The following is a 21562-nucleotide window of genomic DNA, read 5'->3' on the forward strand; positions in this document are numbered from 1 at the left end:
TCACATATACGTATGGAGTGCTGGTTGGCACGGGACAGGGGAGGGTTTCAAAACGGGGACAGTTTTGAACTGCTCATGGGTGGCGTAATGCATGTAATGCTGGATTATACATGATGTAGAGTCCCTATAGAAATACAAGGGTTCAGAGGGGTGTATGAGAACTCAGAGCAAGATCGGGAGTCATGACAGTATACTAGTTAACGGGACGCTATAAGAGGCATTCCCCATTCACGGAGGTACGAGGCAGGGATGCCCCCTCTCGCCCCTCCTCTTCGTCTTGGCGATGGAGCCCCTGGCAACTCTGGTTCGCTCGCATCCAAGGATGGAAGTAGCCCAACTCGGACACAGACAAAGCACTGTACACCGACGACATCTTAATTTTCCTTGCGGAGCCGGCTCTGTCTGGCCCTCACTGTCTACGGGTGTTGCAGTCTTTTGGGCAAGCCTCCGGCCTTCGGCTCAATCCCAGTAAGTCTGTTCTGGTCCCCCTGCACTTAGCGAGGGATAGCTATGACTGGCAATCCACGATATCCCTCAGGCGCCAATCATTCAAGTATATGGGGATCTGGGTTTGGTTGCCCTGCTCCCTGACCTTGCCTGGTCCCTCACATCATCCCAGTAGCGAAAAAAGCGAAGGAGGACCTTAGTAGATGGCAGATGCTTCCCCTAAACCCCCTGGGGAGGGTCACACTATTTAAAATGATGATTCTCCCCAGATTCCTCTATGTCCTTCAAAATACCCATTTCTGCTTTCCGCGGTCCTGGTTCCGGGAGCTGGACAGGAATGGCTACCAAGCTTCTCCGGGGGGGGGGGGGGGGGGGGGGCGTTACAGAGACCCTGCATAGCTCTAACCTGGTGCCGGATCCCGCCCTTTGATGGAGGCATGGGGATGACCAATCTATATTTGTACTACTTGTCGATCCGCCTTCTTCCTCTGCATAAATGGTTCAATGGGGGATGGTCCGACCTGGCCTACAGGTTGGAGCTGAGTGAAATGGGTCTACCTCGTATTCAAGCCATGATGTATGGAGGACCCATACCACGCACCTTTCCAGAGGTGACACGCACCGCGCTTTTGGCTGGCAAGCATCATTGCACCACACCCAATGAACACAAAAGGTGACCCAGCACACACCACTGTGGCACGGCAATTGATTGGGTGAAGTTAGTGGGATCTTATAGGGATCTCCCAGCTCGGAGATGTGTGGGTCAGTGGTCACATACGCTCCTTCCAAGATTTACAACTATTCCCTGCACCTGCTGCAATTCTACAAATATCTACAATTGCGTCACGCCCTTTACTCGCATATATCAGACGGCACAGTGGTCCCTGAGGGATGCACTGATGGCGTCTAAGCTGGCCACTGCATCGGCCGGACTTCACCTGATCCAACTGTACTATTTACAGGCAGCCTATTTATCCCCGGCACGCCTCCACAGGGCAAGCCTATGCTCGTCCCCCTCCAGCATGCACTGAGGCTAAGATCAGGCAGATTTCTTTCATATGGTCTGGGCATGTCCACACTTAGCGCGCTTCTGGCAGGGCACTGAAGAAGAACTCACCGAAATCCTAGGATGGGAGGTGCCCCATGACCCAAGACACACACTCCTGGGGATCACGGATGATTTGGATGAGTCTAGAAACTAGAAACTTTTTTTTAACACAGCAATGGTGGTAGCCAAACGAGACATAGCTATCGCCTGGAAACGTCCTACTCCATCTAACATCAGGAAATGGCGGGAGGGGCTGGATTGGTGTGCCACACAGGAGAAACCTATGTATGAGGCACGGGGGTGCCAAAAGAAATACCAGAGGGTGTGGGGCAAATGGTTGGGTACTGTGGCTTAAAATATTGCAAACCAGCTCCATACTTTCCAATCCTACTCTTTTATACTGTAAGCTACTGCTTTTTCTGCAACTCTGCAGCCAATAGATCAAAGTAATAGGGCTACTTTGGGTAGGCTTGGGTGAAATTTTAATTACGCCATAGTAATCAGAATAATTTCCGTTATTACACATTACTCTTGTGATGCAAAATGACAGAAATTATGCTATTACATTAACTTGAGTAAGTAAGAACAAATTGGGGAAAAACTTCTCCAGCAGGAGCACAGGTAAAAGAACGAAGAGTGTGTGATCGGATGCTGGCTACTGCTGTTCATGTCCTGTAGCATTAAGTGCTATTTTCCTAGTGCAAAATTCACCAAATACTAGATTATACGTCTCCCATAATTATGAGTAATTTCGCAGTAATTATGAGTAATTAAGCTAGAAAGAATTATGCCAGTGACGCCCACCCCTACTTTTGGGAAACTTCTGATTGAATCAGAAGTAATGAAACCCAGTTTCCTTGACATTGCAACTGTTACCTGGCCATTAACCCTATACCAAATGTATTCTACATCTCTTTGCTTCCAAACAAATACATGTCCATTCCCATGTTATGTACTTAAAATGCTTCACATTAGCCGCACCATTCATTTAAAGCCAGGCCTGTTGGCATTTGCAATACTTATTTGGTACACCAGCCACTATATATATATTTAAGTTCTTGATTCAAAAAATGAACAAATCAAAACCTCTTAGTGAAATCAGGACAACCAGAAAAAACAACACAGACGTAGCAAATTGACTCAGGGTCCTCAGACCCAACTACGACAAGAAAGCGTGTATTTGGGGGTGCCCCAGTCCAAAACCCTGAGCCCCAAAGCTACGCCCCTTATTGTACTGCATTTCACCACATAAAAAGCATGCGCAAAAAGCATGGATACTGCACCTGCTTAAAGTTATTCTATGTGAGTGGTAATTAATGACAATATGGAACCTAAAAGTGTGTCTCAGCCATTCATTTTATGGAAGTCGATGCATTGATCACCGTTAATTTCTGTGTGTGTAAGTCAGCAGCACTAAACGGAAATTTGTGTTTCTCCTATGGAGTATGCAACACGATATTTTATAATAGCGAAATTGAGAATAAGAGAGCAAAAGAAATTGAAAAATTAATAGAAAAATATTTAAAATACTTTTTGCATTCAGGCAGATTTCCAAAAAGCTTCACAAATTACTTGAAGAGAACACTTGTGTTTTCAATGTTTTCTTTGCATATGGATTATGTTTATAGATATCACTTTGTATTTTAAACTGAGAATGGTTTCTATCGCTTATTTACGATTGTAACGGAGTACTTAGTTATACATATGTTGTTTAGTATTTTGACCATTTGCTTTCATACCTGTGAATGAGTAAGGGATGCGCAAACACTGTGTCACAAGCCCACATTTTTAAAGCATGCCGCTTTCAAACTGTCATCCTCAAAGGCACTCGTAAAAATGGCTTGCCACACTCGTCACCAAGAACAATAAAATCTGAAACCCATTCTTATTTATTGAGTAGTGTTGAGAGCCGCCCAGGCAGGGTCCACGAACACGCAAAACAATAAAAATAATAAAAACAAATAAATGACAGAGAGCGAGGCAATAAACAAATGACTGACTCCGGAGGAATTACCCTGTTCTAAAATCTGATTGGGTGGACACAGGCTACTGGGGCCCAATCAGCACCAGGTCGGTCCCTGCTCGATTATAAAGCCCGGCCGGAGTTCCGATACCGCAAACTGGACCAGGAAACCTCTGTGACCAGCCTTTGGATTCTGTCAGCAGCGATCCACCGAGGAAGCAATGTCGCACCAAGGACACCGCCACCACCACCACCACCAAGGGACCTACTGCAGCCAGGACCCCTGCGACAGGCCCTACCAGCCTTGTTATGACCGTAAGTGTCCCGTCAATGTATTCTGCTGTTTTGCTTTCATTTATATAGCGCTCATTGTGCCATCTACGGCCCAGTTGACTCTTAAAATTATAATGGTGTCAGAAAACGCTTTACAGGGCTTTTGCGATATCTTGACTTTCTCTTACGTCAGTAGTATGTTTTCTGGCCTGCAATCATGGAGAGTCAGTACTTTCTCTTGGTATTGTTTGTAATTTTGTGTAGCAAACATGAGGGGAACTTGTTTTTTTGGAACGTTTGCTGCCACAGCCCTAGCACAGTAAATGGTCACACATTTAATATATACACATAACATTTAATATGCGCACATATTTAGGTAACACATCTTACCACTGGCTAAAAAATAAAATAAAAAAATGGTTTACTGTGTTGAAGGCAGCTGAGAGGACTGTCAATGTCAGGAGGTGGGAGTCATGTACATCTGTGGTCAGGAGGACATTGTCCACGATGTGTAAGGTGGCAGTCTCCATGATGTAGCCTAATGTCAAGCCAGGCTCATGGTTGTGCAGAAGGTGGTTAGCATTAATGTGATTTCGAAGTTGAATATAGACCACTTTTTCAATAATCTTGCTGATAAATTGTAGGTAAGTGATTGGCCAGTTGTTGCCAAGGTATTTAGGGTCTAGTGTAGGTTTCCCAAGGAGTGGGAGGATCTGGCTAGTCGTCAGAGCTTCTGGGAAGATGCCTTGAGTGAGGGAGGTATTGACAATGGAATACAATGGAATACATTTTTGTGAATCTGAGAATCGTTCAGATCTGAAATGCAGCAAAAGTGTGCCGATATTTGTTACATTTGCATCTTTATTCTTACCAGTATCTGTTGTGGTACATAAGTGAGACTCCTCTCTTGGTCTTGGGGTGCTATGTTTCATTCATATATAGTGACCCTCCTGACTCGCTCAGAGGCGGTCGCTCCCCACACTCCCTGGCTCCTGGTATCGTAGCGCTATTACGCTCCCTGCTCATTGCTGCTAACAGCTGATTTGCGCATCACTCACTTTGCTGGCATTGTCTCTGTTATTTAATTTATGCTTGCCTGTTAAATCGTAGCGCTGTATTGCTGTGCTTGCCTGTTAAATCGTAGCGCTGTATTGCTGTAGCATTGATCTCATTGCTCGCACTGTTGTTAAGAGCTGCCTGATACGATCTTTTGCAGTACATTGTATTTCACTGTTCGCTTTGCTTTGGGAGTCATTTGTGCCCGATTGTGCCCGTGCCCATTTCTCTGAGACACCACAGATGTGCCCCAATCTCGCCCTGTTTCGCTTTTGCTTTGCAGCCTTTTTGTTGTTGTTGTGCCTCGTAGCCCGTCCCTCCGCCCGCTCCCGCCTCCCAGCTGCTCCTCCCTCGCCCCACCCTCCCCCACTATCCACTTATGTCAGAACAGCTGACGCGCAGCGTTCACGCGCAGCGGACGCGCCGGAGGCGCCCCAAAGGTAAGCCCGTCTACGCCTGTCCGCGCCTTGACCGCGCCCAGCACCATACCCCCTGGCCCACGCAAAATCAACTCCGCCCGCATAACGTACAACGCCGCTCCCTCTCTACACTTAACCCCGGCCGACTCCCAAACTGCTACCAAGCCACCCCAGGACACACCCAGGGACCCTTCACCTGCCACTCCTGCAAGTTCGACTGCACTAAGACCCACAGCAAATCCACACACTCCAAACAGAGCTCCAACACCAACCACCTGAAGTGCATCCTGCTCAACACCCGCTTGGTCCACAGACACGCCATTGAACTTTGGAACCTACTAGACACCACATCACCGGACGTCGCCTTCCTTACAGAAACCTGGATGAACACCTCATCAACGCCCGACATCGCCATAGCCATCCCGGACGGCTACAAAATCATCCGAAAGGACCGCACCAAGCGAACAGGAGGAGGAATCGCCATTGTCCACAAGAACACCATCCACATCACAACCAGCTCCGATGACAACCTCACAACCGCCGAACACCTTCACTTCCAGATCCACACCGACCCTAAGACCACACTCAGAGGCACCCTCATCTATAGGCCACCCGGACCCCGCACACAATTCAGCGAAGTCATCACTGACTTCATCAGCACTCACGCCCTCCCCTCTGAGGACTACATTCTACTGGGAGACCTCAACTTCCACCTAGAAAAGAACAACGACAGCAACACCACCACCCTCTTGGACAACCTCGCCAATCTCGGACTCAAACAACTTGTTGACACCCCCACCCACTTTGCCGGGCACACGCTCGACCCAATCTTCACCTCCAGCAAGCACATCTCCTTCAATCACACCACAGCTCTCCATTGGTCGGACCACAGCTGCGTTCACTTCAACTTCAAAAAGACTACGACCCACAACCACCCACAACCAATTCCACGGAGAAACTGGAACAAAATTACCTCCGACCAACTCTTCACATCGCTTCACCAAAACCCTCCTGCAAAATCATCAGACCCAAACCAAGCAGCCACCAACCTCACACAATGGATCACTCACAACGCAGACAAATTAGCACCCTTGAAAAACCATCAAATCAAGCAAGGCAGCAAAAAAGCCCCCTGGTTTAATGATGACCTTAAGAAATCCAAGAAGATCTGCCGCACCCTCGAGAAAGCATGGCGAAAATACCCAACCTCTGACAACCTGGCCACCTTCAAGAACGCCACCCGCAAACACCACCAACTGATCCGATCCACCAAGAAATCATCATTCAAGGATCAACTCGACAACAACGCCCACAACAGCAAAGAACTATTCAACATCGTCAAAGAGTTCACCAACCCCTCCGCCGGCACCAATGACATCACTCCCTCCCAAGACCTCTGCGACTCTCTAGCCTCGTTTTTCCATAACAAAATCGCTGACATACATAACAGCTTTGGAGACCAGTCCACCGCACCCACCTCCGAACTTGAACCCCCCCCAACAACCTTTGCACCTGGAACCCAATCACCACCGAAGACACCATCCGCCTGATGGACACCATTCACTCAGGATCACCAACCGACCCATGTCCCCACCACATTTTCAACAAAGCAGACTCCATTATCGCACCCCATCTCCGAGACGTCATCAACTGCTCCCTCAACTCCGCTACCTTCCCGGAAAGCTGGAAACATGCCGAACTCGGCGCCCTCTTGAAGAAACCTACAGCAGACCCCACTGAACTTAAGAACTACCTCCCCATTTCGCTCCTCCCATTCCCTGCCAAAGTCATTGAGAAAGCCGTCAACAGTCAACTCGCCGCCTTCCTCGAATCCAACAAATCCCTCGACCCTTCACAGTCCGGCTGCCGAGCCAAACACAGCACCGAGACCGCCCTCATCGCAGCAACAGACGACATTCTAACCCTACTGGACAACGGAGAAACAGCTGCCCTCATCCTACTTGACCTCTCCGCAGCCTTCGACACAGTCTGTCATAACACCCTCATACAACGCCTCAACAACGTCAGAATACAAGGAAAAGCATTAGACTGGATAATCTCTTTCCTCTCCGGAAGAACCCAGAGAGTCCGCCTCCCCCCTTTCAGATCAGAGGCCACAGAAGTCATCTGCGGCGTACCCCAAGGATCTTCACTCAGTCCCACCCTCTTCAACTTCTACATGAGTCCCCTCGCATCCATTGCGCGCCAACACAACCTTAACATTATCTCCTACGCAGATGACACCCAGCTGATCCTCTCCCTCACCAAAGACCCAAACACCGCCAAAACCAACCTACACGATGGGATGAAAGAAGTAGCCGAGTGGATGAAGAACAGCCGTCTAAAACTGAACTCGGACAAAACGGAAGTCCTCATCTTAGGATCGTCCCCCTCCGCCTGGGACGACTCATGGTGGCCACCGGCCCTGGAAACGGCACCCATACCAACGGACCACGCACGTAACCTGGGCTTCATCCTAGACCCCTCCCTCTCGATGACCAGACAAGTCAACGCCGTCTCATCATCATGCTTCAACATCCTACGAATGCTCAAAAAAATCTTCCGCTGGATCCCCACCGAAACAAGAAAAACAGTCACCCATGCACTGGTCACAAGTCGACTGGACTACGGAAACACCCTTTACGCCGGAACCACAGCCAAACTACAGAAAAAACTCCAACGCATCCAAAACGCCTCAGCCAGACTCATCCTTGACATTCCCCGCCAAGCTCACATTTCAGGTCATCTGAACGACCTCCACTGGCTCCCCGTCAACAAGAGAATAACGTTCCGCCTTCTTACCCTCGCACACAAAGCCCTCTACGACCTAGGACCCGAATACCTCAACACGCGCCTGTCCTTTTACACCCACACCCGCAAACTTCGATCGTCCAATCAAGCCCTCGCCACAAGCCCACGCATCCAAAGATCCACCATGGGAGGAAAATCCTTCTCCTACTTAGCGGCCAAGACCTGGAATTCTCTCCCCACCCACCTCCGCCTTACACAGAACCACCTCTCCTTCAGAAAACAACTAAAAACTTGGATATTTGATAAGTAAAGCTCCCCCTCCCTCAAGCGCCTTGAGACCCTCTGGGTGAGTAGTGCGTTATACAAATTTAAACTTGACTTGATTCACTCTACACCATTTGTCACATGTGATCGCTCTTAGCTCAACAGGGGCATTCTTGCTGTGCTGCAGGTCTGTGGTAAATGATTTGTCTCCAGCTTGGGTCCATTTACTATCGCATGATGTTGCAGGGATGTACAAAACTCCCGAACACATTGCAGTGTGGTGTTTTTTCATAAGCTCCACCAATCTGTACACTTCTATAGGTCTCATTACTGTATATTTATCAGCACATTGTGTAAAGGAATGCATTTTTTTAATAAAGCATAGATTGTGAACTTACATCTCTCGGCAAGGATAATGTTTGGGATATAAAACAACTGAGTTATAGGGTTAGGAAATTATCTGTCCAGGATCGAACAATTTGGTGGCACAAGATAGCAAAACTGAACCCGTGTTGCCTCCTTCCAACAACAACAGTTTGGCCACAAGACCACATCAACTTGTCTAAGCCCAGATGCATTACTCACATTTCATGTACAACAGATGGGATACGGTAAAGCCACATAGGAACCCTCCTGAATGCCACATAATGTACTGCTCATAACTGACAATAGGCCCACCTTTCTAGCTTATCATGTGATAACACAGGGTAAAATCATGTTCAATAGATGTTTGTCTTCAGACTCAAAAGACTCCTTGTTATCATAGGACCATTCCTCCAGAAGTTTAATTTTAATGAAATGGAACTTTGAAATAGAGCGAGATGTTAGTCTTGATATTTGAGTTACAGGGTTGTATGAAGTATCAACTACATTACAGTAGTAGAATAACATTTTAGTGTCCACACAACAGTAAATCAGATCCAACCTTTAAGGGAACTGTGGCACAGGGAGCTAAAGTGGTTTGTTCAGCTCAGTCAATTGTATGAAGCTAAGATTTCAACCATGGCATGTACATAGCTCTAAAATCTAAAAATACTCATTTTCCTGTATAGTGATTGAGAGTCTAATTAATGTTACATAGAAAGTCACCAATCAATACTTGGAATTTACGATTCAAAGATAGTACCATCCCAGCTTGTCTGAAGCCTGCCAGCCAAAGCACTTCTGAGGTAGAGTCCATCTCCCAATTCATACAATCCTCCTGGAAATGAGAATTGCTGAGTGTGGCCCTCCAAATCAGATATTGTCACTTTCACATTCTTCAGTCTGTACATGCTCTGGGGATCTAAATACCCCCTTCCCTTTAACCAAGCTTGTCGGAAGCTTTTGCAGGTGGTGGGCAATAACTTACTGGACACTTCTGTATTTACAAGGTGCAATGAGCACGTTTCTAGGTTACAAACATATAATTCGAACCTAGAAGAAGAGAAAACATGGCATCCAACTGCATCTAGTGGCACTTATAAGAAATCTGCCCTTTTATAAACAAAGGGGTCAGGTTTGCTTTCAATACAACATTTTGTAAATTTTGCTAAAGGAGTGGAGGTCTCTAGGAAGAGTGGGTTTTGTGGAATAATGACCCCTTTACTCCTCCCCTTGTGATGGCCCTGCCTTTACCAATATCACACTTTGCCTTAACTTGTGCCTTGCCAATGAAATCAATTTTACACTTCAGTCTTTGCTAAGGATCAGTCTATATCCAATGCTCTTTTTAAAGACATACGTTTCACCACTCAGGACTAGGCCTGAGGGAACTATTATAATTAGTAAAACTCTCAACGGAAGGAGATTCCTTTCGCCTGATTTGACCTACATTGAACTGAAAGAGCAATACACCAGAGCTATCTGAAAAAAAGGATTGCAGTAATGGATAAATACTACAATGAAGAAACCCATATGGACAAGTCCTTTATGACCAAAACTTCCTTTACAATTGTTTGACAAGAATAAAGAAAGAATCATGAGATATAAATAAGTTGCTGTGTCTAGCAGCAACCCAATCTCCAATATTAACCCTAACCCCTTTTTAGATCTGGGTGATGCTTTTGACAAAACACGGAAGTAGAAAAATGCAATGAACTGTTTTCCCACTACAGCAAATTTCACCATTCATGGTTCGTGGCGGTTCGCTGTTGTTCTCTGGTTTGCAAGGGGAATTGCTTAATTGTTGCCAGAACATGTGGTGCTCGGCAAAGGCACTAAGGGGCCCATTAGGAAGTCCGCCCGCCACCCTAGCTGGGTGGCTGGGACCGGCCGCCGGAGGTGCGGCAGTCCTGCACCGCCAATTAGGATTCAACTGCCACTCAGGCGGTCGCATTCCAGTCTTTAACATTGAGGCGGGTGCCGCAAAGCCAAAGAGACATGTTGTGCATTGCCATGCACAATGTGGCAGGCACCGCGTGGTCCCTGCCATCTTGTGCAAGGCAATGAAGGGGGGTACCATAGGTACCCTCCAAGTGTACCCCCCATTCCCCCAGGGGGCCCGCAGCGGGCCCGCAAAGCACATCCCCACCAGCTTTTTCATGGCAGCTTTGCCACCATGGAAAGGCCTTTACCACCAGGCACCGCCACCATATTATACCCCAGTTCCGCCCGGCCGGCAATCGTAACGATTGCCGACCGGCAGAAAAGCGGCGGACGGACTTTCCGTCCGCCACGGTACTCCCCGCCGAGGTAATATGGCGGAGTTAAATGAGGTTGTGATAGCGGGCGGATTTGTGGCGATCCGCTTGCCATCATAATCACCCCCTTAATTTTTAACACCCGAATTGTTTTATGGCAGGGCACCACATGGATGTACTGATGGTCTATATTTTTGAGCAAACCACATCAGCAGATTAATTAACAAATCAGTGTACCTTAAAAAAAGAATGCCAGCATGCCAAGGCCTTCCTTACAGGTTTGGATAATTGGAATAGTCCATATTTTCGCATTTGTAGGAGTTTGGTGCTTTGGGGAAAGCTATTGTACCTACATTTGCCTGCTCGAATAAGGATGGAACTTATTTTTTTACAAATTAAGTACAGCATGTGTAGGGGTGGAGAAAAATGTCCCACAATTCCATAAAACTTTCAAATTCTGTGAAATGCACCTAGAATAAATTCATGATAACATTACAGATTATTTTCGTCTGCAACATTTTTTTCGTTGGCTAATTTTCTGCATATTGTATTTCACCACAATTTCTCGGCCCCTTAAAGCCATATTCCTATTACTTCTAACTAAAAGTGATTTCCAACCTTAATTCTTAACATCCTTATCTAATATAAAAAGTGATAATTCTCATTAGACTTTTTATCCTTAGTATGGGTTTCCTCGTTTTAATTTCGTTGCACAAACTCATGTTATTACAATAGTCCAACAAAGTTAACATGAAGAAAACATGAGGTGAAAACTGAAATATCCCTTTCCTCTGCCCATTTCGACCAGACTCCTGCTTAGAGGAGGGCTGCTTTCTTCCAGTCAACTGAGTTGTTTCCTACATGGTGGTTGCCGGTCTGTGTTCAGAGAGAAGACTGTCTGTGTTGTGGAGAAGTGTGGCTCACTGGTTAGAGCGGCAGACCCTGATGCAGAGGTCTGGCCCGGGACCAGGGTTCCATTCCCGTCACGGCAGGGTCTTGGGCTCAATGTCCTCGGACCCGATAATTCTTACCTCGGTGCCTACTATAATCATGGGTCCCACTCTGCAGCTCTGGGCAATAGCTTGCTTAGGGCCACATGTAGGTAAATGGTATTTACTGATTCGTAAATACAGAATTTTACCGAGATAATTACCGAATCGGTAACATTCGGTAATTACCGAATCGGTATTTACCGATTGGGTAATTGCCATTGATTCCTATGGGCCTTGAGGCCCATAGGAACCAATGGCAATTACCGAATCGGTAAATAGCGATTCAGTAAAATTACCGATTTTACAAGGGGGACAGGGTGTCACATTGACACCCTGTTGCACCCCTGATTCAGGCTTGTGTGCCATGTGACACACATACATGCCCTTAGGGCACATGGCACATGGCACAGGTGCAAATGCACAGATGTGCATGTACACAGGAATTTGTTATTTACCATCAAATAGTATTTGATGGTAAATAACGAATTCTTAAGGGCCTGTGGCACTGTTTTCAGTGCCACCTACATCCCATATTACCGATTCTGTAAATTTACCGATTCGGTAATTTACAGAATCGGTAAATTTACAGATTCTGTAAATTTACAGAATCGGTAATATTTTGGCCTCCTACATCTGAAACTCAAAATACCGGTCGGTAACGGCCGAAATCGGCCGTTACCGACCGGTATTTGTCCACCTACATATGGCCCCTAATCTCCACACTGGCCCAAACAACGCTAGGATGCCTGGCTTCACCTTGGGGCGCCCAGGAGTGGGCACATCACAGGAACAGGCCAGGACGGGTTCCTCAGCGTTATTCGTACAGCGCTTAGAGACCTCCGGGTGATAGGCACTTTACAAATGCAAATTAACATAACATAACCCCACTCCTTCCACTTTCCATAATGCTGGCACCACAGATTTCATTTATACTGGGACAGTTTAAGGAGAGATATTTCCTCCCACAACATCATCATTTTTAGTGAGGCAAACATTGCGTTATTCCTGAGGACTGGGAACATGATATTGAGATGTAACTAAAAAAGAGTAATGTATAAAAGGACGGATTTCACATTTTAATCTTTTTCTTTTCAGCGTGCAGACCAGGGCAATACCACTATCAAGCCTACAACTACAAGTGTGACAGACCAGGTATGCAATGTGAAGAAATTGTAACGCCAGTAAATTATATATCACCCATATGCAGTTCTAAAACTAGCATATGTTTGCAACCTGTACCTAAGGGGTTTTCCTAATAGAAACTATGTTACTAGACCAGGAGTCCTAGCCTGCTGTATTTACATGTGAGGAACATTTCCAGAGTGGCAGGTTCAAGCAGTGACATCAGAGAGTTGGGTGTCATCAATCGAAGGCTACAAGCTCCTGGAAAACCCCAGTCTCATGTATGAGAGTGATACAGATTTTGAGTTCTTATTGAGCCTTTCACTCCCATGGAGGCATACGTCAAAGTTAGTGGGTTCTGTGGGGGACGATATGCTTATACTTTTTAATTTACCAAAACAGTTTTCCTATTTTTAGTTACCAGACAGCTGACACAGGACTTAAAACAGAGAGTTAGGAAGCCTCAACTCAAATGAAAGGGAGGGAGTCTCTTGTGCTGTGAAGCTGAGGAGGGGAATAACCAGCTAAAACAAGAAGCATTTATTCTGCCTGGGTGCATTCTGCCAGAAAGAAGTACAAAGGTGTGCTACTGGTTAATTTACTAATGTGTTGCTTGGTAGTTTGTATTGGTTTAATTGATGAAGTCACTTGAAGCTTTGTGATGCCAAATATTTACTCTGTTTGATTGGTATTGTTGGATATTACCAGCTGACCTACCTCATGTGTTCTTTCAATGGAAAGTTATGAAACATGTCTGCACTAGGCACAATCTGTAGATTACAAAAATCAAAATTTTGGAAACACTTTTTCAACTTAAACTCAATTTTTTCCATTTTTTTGTGGCAGCCTATCTTATACTGTGTTTAATGCAAGATTAAAATAATGACTTTCATATCCATAGTGCTTTCGGTCACAGGCTGGGACCTTGTAGCACTGAAAATATACATTTCACTATTCCCCACTGCGCAAACCAGCTTCCATTCTGTGGCCCCACCGACAGACATCTCCAGTGATCAAATGATCAAATAGAGGTTTCTTAAAGTAATATAGTGCATTTCCCAATGATTAGTTTACTTGTATTTATTTTCATTTATGGGGGTTGCTATTTTAATGGCAGTTAACTGAAAGTAAAAAAAACAACAATATAGTTGCAGACTATTTTGTTCTTTTTAGAAACACCTTTGACCCCGTCCCCATGCCCCCTGAACCTGCCCCCATAGCACTGAGGATCACAGTGCCCATACTTTTCTAATGCACTTCGACTGTACATGGAGGTGAATCCCAAACAGACTGAGGAGAGCTGGAAGCCGATCTCCTGTGTTCAGCTGTTTGTAGAACCCAGTTGTTGGCATAGCTGCTCCTGACAAGGAAAGAGGTGCCAAAGGTTGCACCCCAGATCTCTCTACTTCCTAGAAGTGGGTTGGGTACTCTGTGCCATGTTTCAGTGCTTAATTTGTAAAATATTAAGTGCTAGGTCACTGCAGCTTCCACCACCCATCGCTCTTGTCATCACTGCCAAAACAACTACTAATCATCTCTCTTACATGTAAATGCGACAGTTCAGATTATTTCAGGTCCCCAAAGCTAAAGGAATTGCTGTCGAGGCAGATATTTGCAATTTTAATGTATATTGTATTCCTAAACTACCGTTGTTCTGCTCATCTCTAAATTAGATGAGCAGCGCCACCATGTGGTGGACTGTTCTAAGTATGGTGTTGACAATTAGGTTCCGGTGTCGAGCACCGGAAACCAATTAAGTGCCGGTGCTAAGCACCGTAAAGCCCCAGCTCAAATTAAGCACTTGTTCTGATTGATAGTTTGCATCTGTACACGCTTATGGCCACATTGAAAGTTTGATGGACAGCCTGACTGATTGCTAGGATGGCGGAGGCCCCGACACAGCAGGAACACTTTAGTTGAAAATGAATTGAAGGACGTCCCACTTTTTCATGATAACTCGTTTGACATATTTGGCATGGCTGCCACGTACATGAAAAATCTGCTTTGGATGGCCTCTGTTTCTTAAAGTGTGCTTTCCAAAGCACTCTAGTGCCAGTCCTGAAGTGAAAACATTTATGGCAAAGAGCTTCTGAAGGTAGAGCCAGTATCATTACTTAATTTGTTAAAAAGTAAGTGACAAGGCCCTTGTTAGGGGAGCACTGCCAATGACAGTACCAACACAACTACTAACCATCACACACCTACAAGTGCACCAGTTCAGAATATTTCAAGCCCTCAAAGCTATAAGAATAACTTGGGCGGTGGGGATCAGTCATTTTATTGCATATTGAATTATTAAACAACTGTTCCTGTGCTGATTTCTAAATTAGACTAACAGTGCCACCATGTGGCAGACTGTCATAAGTGATGGTGTTGACAATTATGTGCCAGTGCCAGCCACCAGAAATCATTGGCTCAGATTAAGCACTAAACCAGCTGAACTCATCCATAAGAAACTATGGGCCAGATGTAGGTCGGTCGGTAACGGCCGAAAATCGGTATTTTCGGCCGTTACCGACCGGAAAATCAGATTTGGTATGTAGGGCCCAGAATTTTACAGATTCGGTAAATTTACCCATCGGTAAATTTACCGAATCTGTAAAATACCGAATCGGTATTTATACCTATTCGGTATTTTTGATATGTAGGTGGGACTCTTCTGAGTCCCACAACCCTTACCGAATCTGTATTTTACCATCAAATATATTTGATGGTAAAATACCGATTCAGGTGTGCATGCACATGTGTGCATGCACACCTGTGCCATATGACAGGCAGACCTGCCCTTAGGGCAGGTATGCCTGCCACATGGCCCCCGAATCTTTTTTGGGGGTGCTAGAGGGTGTCAAAGTGACACCCCCTGCACCCTTGTCAAAATCTGTATTTACCGTTTCGGTAAATACCGACCGGTAATGCCCCATTCATTCCTATGGGCTTCAAAGCCCATAGGAATGAATGGGCCATTATCGGTCGGTATTTACTGAATCGGTAAAAACAGATTTTTACCGATTCGGTAGCAGGAACATCTGGATGTTCCTACATCTCAACCCCTTAGATTTACCGATTTTTAATTACCGAATCGGTATGATTCGGTAATTAAAAATCGGTAAATCTATTTTACCTACATCGGGCCCTATGTGGTTCTAGCACCTGTAAATAAAGTGTGGTGCTCCGAGAACTCGGCAAAAAAGGCAGCTGCTGATTTTGTGCTGATGCCCAGGTACTGCCAACCTTTAAATGATGCCCTTAATTCAGTGCAGGTTTATCATTTACTTATTTATGTGAGATTTTGCTGACGTTTTATTCAGTTTACTTCTGTGGCAATGAAAGCTCTTTCAAAATGTAGACAGTGTTTTCTATCATTTGGTTTTCAAAGAAAAACATGCTTTCTTCCATGTGGAGAAAACTCATATTACTGACTCCTTTGATATAATTACAAAGCATGTCTGCATTCTACACCACTGCCATTTAATCAGTCTTGTGTAGTTTAAGATGCAGTAGGCGGTTCCACTGCATAAAAGAGGGGAAGGGATTTTATATTTGAGAGAATATTCACAATGAAAATGTGATTTTTGGTACTGAAGAGAAATCACAATTGAAGCAGGCTCCCTCTGCTTAATCATGTGCTAATATAATTTACACCGCTTGTCCCTTCTGATATCCTGTGAGCTGCATGCCTTTAAATATGGTCTAATCCTTGAATGATTCACCTTTAGTCCGTTTAGCTTGTGAGTATAGATTAGTGTAAAATGCTGCTGAAAGCATCTTTGTGTTTATGTGCATTATGTCCTACTAAGAATTCATGCCACACCAGTGAAAATAAATGTGATAAGTGTGGCCCAGTAAAAATGTTATTTACAGCAAATATATTAATTCCCTCATATTTAACACATATAGGGCCACGTGTATGTATCTTTTTTTCATGTCGCAAATGGCCCAATTCATCGAATCAGGCTGTTTCCGACTGATATAAAACATTTTACAATGTACATAGGCCCATATTCTGATTTGGTAACCTATTACCAAATCACAAAATTGGTTAGCGATTCGGTGTTGGGAAGGGATGTGTTAAGGGCATCCCTTCCTAATAGCGACTTGCAGTGGTATGTAAGAATGATTTGCAACCAAAATGAGTTCGCAAAACATTCACATTTTACCACAAACTTAAAGTTCATTTGCAAATGTGAGGGTCCCCAGGGGACACCTTAGCATTTGTGAACGTTTGCAAAAATGTTTAAGAGCAGGCAGTGGTCCCACGGACCATTGCCTACTCTTAAAAAATAAAAAAGAACTAATTTTATTTTTGAAATGCACCCTGTTTTCCACCCAGGAAAAAGGGCTGCATTTAAAAAAAAAAATGCCCTATTTAAAAAGAAAACTAGACATGGTGGTCTGCTGTCCCCAACAGGCCATCCTCCTTAGCAATTCCCAATAGGTCGCAAGTTGCAACCTACCCCATCAGCGCTCTTTACATAGCACCAGTTGTGTTACATATGGACACCTTCATTTTTGTTAGGCACAGGGAGATTAAGTGATTTGCCCAGAATCACAGGATGCTCACTGTCATTCAGAGCCAGACTAACTACCGGGCAGTTTGGAATGCTGCCGAGCTGCGTGCTGTTTTCACTGCGGTGGGGGCTGATTTTGTTCATGGAGACCTTGGTGTGCTTCGAAATAATTAAAGCAAAACGAATTTCGTTTATCAGGTCTCCATGAACGAAATCACCCCCAGCTTAGCAGCATTCCAAACTGCCCGGTAGCCAGTCCGGCCCTGCTGTCATTGCAGAGACTAGAACCTGGTGCCCCAGATTCTAGGTTGACCGCCCTAGCCGTTAAGCCAACTCCTCTCCCCAATAATAATGAAGTAGGTGAATTGCGGTGCCATTAGGAATCTCTAAATGTGTCAAAGACACATTAGTACATAGATTTTTTGATTGCCTAGTAGCAAATCACAAAACTTGGCTATTAGGTATGCTTGCCCCTTAAGTCTATAGTGCAAAGTCAAGTTCATTGTTATTATCATAGTTCCGAAGAATTGACTTGAGAAATCATAGGTTGCTGCAGCAGAAACTGCATGGTACAATGACTTTACACATGGAAACACCTCTGATAATTGGCATGAGACCTCTTCTGTGTGATTTTGGCGCCACTGCGCAAATTTAACCTCTTACATCCTGCTTTTGATAAATAGCTTTTTAAAATATAAATGCACATGAAAAACACTACTGCATAAATCATATGTGCAGAAGCGCAGTGTATTATGTTATTTATTACCAGTGCTGAGGAAGAGAAGGAGCATCACGACCCACTCAACTCTTCCTTGCTTGTGAGTCATGACCTCTCGCACGTGCAACAATGCTAAAAGCGTATAACACTTTGCAGATCTACATTTATACTCAGGTTGATATGATGTGCTATATGGGAGAGATACTTTATCATACTTCCCATCTGTCTTTATTCCTAAAATGTATCACTTTATATTGCTTTTTCGCTTTTAAAATCAATTCTGTTCAATGCATTCCAAATGGTAGCGGAAGCATGTCCTGGCTGGCTCACACAGCACACTTTTAATATTAGTAGTGCTTCCAGAGATTCCACATCACCCGAGAGCCACAGAAATATTATTCAAAATGAAATTTAATTTGAAGTTTATTTTGTTCTCTGTGTAACTTCTCTTATCCATGCCGTTCAGGTGGGATAGTTGACTGGACATGCGTCTGCTCAAAGGCCCTTCTTTTGTTACAAAGTGTGCTATATTTAATGTCAGGAGAAGAAAGTGCTTTAAGCTGTCTTGACATATGGCCAGTAAGGAATCAATAGGGTTGTTAAAAATTTGTAAAAAAAAAACTTTTACTAAATGCCCTTATTGTTTGCAAAATCACACAAATTAAACAAAATATATTTCGCTGGTTTCTGGAGTAACTTTTCTCTGCAAGCACATACATCACAGCGGTAAGTCATGCGAGATATCAGATTGAGACAGGATGAAGGAGAAAATGTAATATTGAGAACTAGACTGTAACAGGCAAAAATCACATGAAAGTTCGTCTGATGTGAAATGAGGAACATTTGGCACATCTTTCATAGCGCACAATTTGGAGGGAGTTAATTAAGATCACACCAGATAATTCACGCAGGCATCAGGAAGTCCAACTAAAAATCAGCTGTTGCTAGGCAGAGGTGCTTCTCTCTAAGGAATGGACAAATCCACAACAGCCGTTATTCCGATTTTGTGATTCCATTTTCAGAAGATACAGACATTGCTTTAAATCTGTGTGTAATGTGTAAGCGGATGCAACTTAACACTCTGTTTCCTTTCTCTACCTCTTAGATCCATGCTGTCCCTGCCCTCCTCAACACCATGACCATGGTAGATTCTCTCACCATGGGGGTGGGTGTAAGAAGTGAGACGCTCCACACTGGGATGGCTGCATCATTAAGCACACCCACTCGCACGTGCCATTCCGGGTGCCTGTAAATGAAAAAGTGGATACCTGATTCAAAAATCACTTTACACCGCTGTTCTCCTGAAAAAGAAAACATCTTACTCTAGCCTTCTATGTTCTCTCATTACACCTGTACCGCATTCCCCATTCTACTGATGATTGTGCTGCAGCTGTTTCTAATGTATTAAACTTACTGATGCAACTCAAGTATGCCTCCATGTTTTTCATGTTCCTAATCCTTTATGCAAATCACCTGCTCAGTAATATACTCTTTACACCAGATTTGATATATTATCAGTGCTTTCTTCTGCTAGCTGGGTGCCGTAAAAGGAAAAAATACTTAGGGCTTCTTTCAGAGTGGCCCGGCAACCCTCCTTGTAATTCCTTTCTGGAGTTACTATAACAGAGTAACAACGAATAACAGAGAACAAGGGAAATAGGGAAATAGGTTGAGCCAATGATTAAAGGTTCTGAAAGGTGTCAGTGAGGCGCTCTATGTGTTTATGGGCCATATGTATCAAGCAAATTCACATTCACAAAGGCCGAAATTCGCAGAATTTCGGCCTTTGCAAATTCAAATTTGCTAAATGGAATGTATTATGCAAAATGTGGTGCAAAATAAGGAATCACAAAATTTGCGATTCTTTATTTTGCAATTGCATTTAAGGAATCGCAAATTTTGCGATTCCTTAAATGCAATGTATGTAGCCCATAAGGAATCGCAAATTACCACCAACTTCTAGTTGGTGGTAAATTGCGAATTCCTTGAAAAATGCAAATTTTTGCATTTTTCAAAGTACCATGTGATGCACATACATGCCCTTAGGGCATGTATTTGCGCCACATTTGCTTCCATGCATATTTCAGGGGTGCAACAGGGTGTGGACACCCCTGCACCCTTGAAATTATTCTCAATTTGCGATTCGCAAATTGCGAATCGCAAATTGAGAATAACTTCCCATTCATTCCTATGGGCCTTCTGGCCCATAGAAATGAAGAGGAAAGTATTCCTTAATTGCGATTCACAATTTGCTATTCGCAATTAAGGAATTTTAAGTAATCGCAAAAAAAATGCGATTTTGTACATACATACCCATTTGCGATTCTCAAATGGGAATCGCAAATGGGTATCTTGATACATATGGCCCTAAGTGTTTAAAGTGTCTTAGTGTTGCCCTTTAGAAATGACCTAATATTAAAAATTAGTTGACATGGTTTTACTTGTGTGAGGTGGGCGCTACGGAGCAGGTCTAATGTAGGTAACTATATAACTCTTCATCGACAGTAAAGCCATTTGGTTACAACTGTCCAATTCTAGAATGTAGAATATTTCCAGATTCCTATGTTCTTTCTCCCTGTCCCCTCCTCTCTTTTTTTCTGGGGACTTGGGCCATGCAGCTATAGCTGAGATCAGTGGGATCACTTTGATGGCACTTCTCAAAAGGCCTAGCTAACGGATTGCTACGATCATTGTTTGTGATGGCACGGATATGTTGTAGCCCACGTTTGTGTACCGGTAATGTTGTGCTCCCAGCATAACGTTTTTCACAGGGGAATTTCAGTGTATACACAACAAAACTGGATTTGTATGTCAAACTTCCGCTTATTCTTACGGTCTTATTAAACGCCGTGATCACTGTAGTTAGATTTTCACCATTCTTACACGCCCTACATTTCAAACACTTTCTGAAACCGTCACTAGGTGTGAGCCATGTTTTATTGGTGTTTTGAGAAGTGAAGTCACTTTTGACCTGGTAATCCCTTAATGATTTGGATTTCCTGCAAGTGATTTGTGGCTGTTTCGTCACAACAGTACTTATGATAGGGTCCTGCTTTACTAGGTGCCAGTGCTTATATTAGATCTCCCGGACTCTAGCGTGTTCTATCTATACTAATATAATAAAGAAAGAGCCCAAACCTTTGAGGCGGGTAATCTCAGGAACCACAGCACCAATCACAACACCCAATACAGCGTTGGAAAGGGCAGTTGCAGCAGAAGGACATAGGCTATGCAGACGCCCACCATATACATTTAAAAGGTAAAAAAAACGTGCTAGCAAAGTAGTCCCTTGTAGGCGTGCCTGCGTTGTGCTGTGGTCGTGTGATGGGGGCGTGACAAACGCTGGGGGCGTGTGGTACGTTCCGCCCTCCATGCCATGT

At 44.4% G+C, this 21562-nt stretch overlaps 1 long non-coding RNA gene across 1 annotated transcript; it reads left to right on the forward strand.

Annotated features, from left to right (window-relative positions):
* The first annotated feature begins 3628 nt into the window (after window positions 1-3628).
* LOC144753404 (uncharacterized) lies at window positions 3629-19609 on the forward strand. Its single transcript, XR_013594339.1, has 3 exons — window positions 3629-3773; window positions 12930-12986; window positions 19288-19609. It is a non-coding gene; the product is annotated as an uncharacterized LOC144753404 (long non-coding RNA).
* The last annotated feature ends 1953 nt before the right edge of the window (window positions 19610-21562 follow it).

The sequence above is a fragment of the Lissotriton helveticus genome, chromosome 5_1 (assembly GCF_964261635.1).
Source record: "Lissotriton helveticus chromosome 5_1, aLisHel1.1, whole genome shotgun sequence".
NCBI lineage: Eukaryota > Metazoa > Chordata > Amphibia > Caudata > Salamandridae > Lissotriton > Lissotriton helveticus.